Here is a 2,907-nt window from a genome sequence, read left to right on the forward strand (position 1 = left end):
ATGGCCACAAACTAACAGTTTACAAGCTATGCCGTTTCGAAAATGCTTCGACCCTTGGCCCAAAAGCCAATGATCATGCCTTTTTGGACGTCTGATAAATCCATCCATTTCCGTATTACGATAACGACGTCACTGTTCTCCGCGTCCTCCCGACAAGGTTTATGTACGCTCCACTGTTAGCGCTGCCACCTGATTTCTGTGAGTAGTTATTGCACGTTGACTCCGAACATAGGCGGTGGCCACATTGATGTGACTGGATCGTGTACCTGCCACATCAAAACTGTGTGCCGAGCCGGGACTTGGACAGTTGCCTTTTGCAGTAAGCTGTTCTCTTGCGGACTGACTATCCACGTAGGACTCATGATCCATCTTTACAGCCTCTGCAAGTCTCTCCTGTTTTCCAAATTTCAGAGACGCTTAGCCGCAAAGTATCCTGGCGTGCTAGTCCTGGCTGATATGCAGTATAACGTTTTACTAGTGCCTTTAAAGGAGAGAGGTACTGGCAAAATTCTGTGAAGGCGGGCCGTGCTTATATTTACATCTGAATACGTATTCCGCAAGGCGCAGGGTGGTACGCGGCCGGCCGTTGTGGCCGAGCGGTTCTAGGCGTTTCAGTCCGGAACCGCGCTGCTGTTACGGTCGCAGGTTCGAATCCTGCGTCGGGCATGAATGTGTGTGATGTCCTTAGGTTAGTTAGGTTTAAGTAGTTCTAAGTCTAGGCGACTGATGACCTCAGATGTTAAGTCCCATAGTGCTCGGAGCCATTTAAACCTTTTTTTGCTGCTAGTCATTTCCTTTCGCTGTGCCACTTGCAAATGGAGCGAGGGAAAAACGACTGTCCATATACCATACGCCCCCATATGAGCCTCTAACCTTCTCTTCGCGTTCCTTACGCGAAATGTACGTTGGTGACAGTTGAATCATTCTCCAGTCAGCTGCAAATGCCAGCTTTCTAAATTTTCTCAGTAGGGTTTCGCGAAATGAACGTTGTCTTCTATCAATGGATTCACATTCGAGTTCACGAAGCATCACCGTAATTCTCGCGTATTGATCGAACCTAGCAGTAGCCAATGTAGCAATACGCCTCTGAACTCCATCGATATCATCCTTTAATCCGGTCTCGTGGGGGTCACAAACACTCAAACAGTGCTCATGAACTGGTCGCAAAAGTGTCCTATACGCAGTCACCTTCACAGATGAGCCACACTTTCCTAAAGTTCTCCAAATAAACCAAAGTCGACCACTCACCTTCCCTACTACCAGTTTTACGCGCTCATTCCATTTCATATAGTGTTGCAACGTTACTCCTAGATACGTAATCAACGCTACTAGGCCATGCAACACACCACTAACAACAAGCAAGTCCGTAAGACCACTGCCGAAGAAGCAAATTCCTGGGATCGGGGCCACGTGTGGGACACAGTTTAAATAGCCTGAAAGTTTATCAGGGAACTTCGGTCTGAGATAAGCGGTAAACCGGTAAACATATCAACATCTCTAATGGCTACACTGCTGGCGGTACGCTGCACTCTAACTTTCCTTCGTAAATCTATACGCTCTTTCCTCTAGCTGAATTCTTCACCTACCTTTGCTCACTACAGTGCAATATCCTTTTGTTACCTTCGTCGATATTCATCTTATAATCTCTTTTTAAAACACTATCCATTGCGTTCAGCTGTTTTCCATATTCGATGCCGTATCTAACAGAACTGCAAATTCACTGGTAAACCTAAATGTTTCCTTCCAAAAACATTCCTCGATTTCCTTCCCAGTTATATCGTAGTCCAGATTAAGTGACACCAGCGTTAGGCTGTAACCGTATTTCACTCCCTTCTTAATTACCGTTTCCCTTCGTTCGACTCTTAACAGCAGCCAGTTTCCTATACAAGTTGGTAAATAATTTTCTCTCCCTGTAGTTATCCTTGGCACCTTCAGAATTTCAAAGAGGATTCTTTTGACAAAGTCTCCACTAAATCTACAAATGTTATGAAATTCGGATGCCCTCCTTCCATTTGTCTTCTAGGACAAGTAGTAGGTTCAGTTATTGCCTCGCGTGTTCCTACGTTTCCCCGAACGTGTTCAAAATGGCTCTGAGCACTATGGGACTTAACTTCTGAGGTCATCAGTCCCCTAGAACTTAGAACTACTTAACCTAACCAACCTAAGGACATCACACACATCCATGCCCAAGGCACGGTTCCAGACTATAGCGCCCGGTTCCAGACTACAGCGCCTAGAACCGAACGTGTTCTTCCCTGAGTTAGAAAGCACAAAAGCCTTAAAGTGAGCAGTACGAGTTCTACCAAACTTCACTACCGGTCAAAAGCTTTCTGTCACCCATGGTAAAAACTATATAATTTATTTCAGTATGCAAAAACATCGTACAAACTAAATAGATCATCAAAATTAGTGTTTTCCCTCCCTTCATTAAGTACAGTACAACACGATTTAGATGTTACCCTCTTCATAGTGTCCTTTTGTCCTCAGAACAGCTGCATTAAATCTTAGTATTCTGGAGACAAATTTACTAGTGTATTTGCAGATTTTGCAGGCCAACAATTATGCAATTAATTGCATAGATCTTCAACATTAGATAGCCGCAGTTTCCTGACCTCAATGTCAATTTCATCCCATAAGAGTGCAAATGAGAATTGAGTCAGGTGACTGACTTCGTCAGATCACATTCTTCTGTTCTCCATGTTTATTTTTTCTATTGACGTACCCTTTTCCAGTAAGTCCCTCTCCAGATGGAACTGCATTGTTGATCAATATCCTGCGCTATCCTTCCTTCACTAAATCATCCTTAGAAACACCAACGTCGACCCTCCACCATACTTCACCGTTGGCTTCATACATTAGCTTTTCATACGTTCTCCACGAGATCGATGAAAAATCGTTCGACAGTGG

Source organism: Schistocerca piceifrons, chromosome 6 (genome assembly GCF_021461385.2).
Source record: "Schistocerca piceifrons isolate TAMUIC-IGC-003096 chromosome 6, iqSchPice1.1, whole genome shotgun sequence".
NCBI lineage: Eukaryota > Metazoa > Arthropoda > Insecta > Orthoptera > Acrididae > Schistocerca > Schistocerca piceifrons.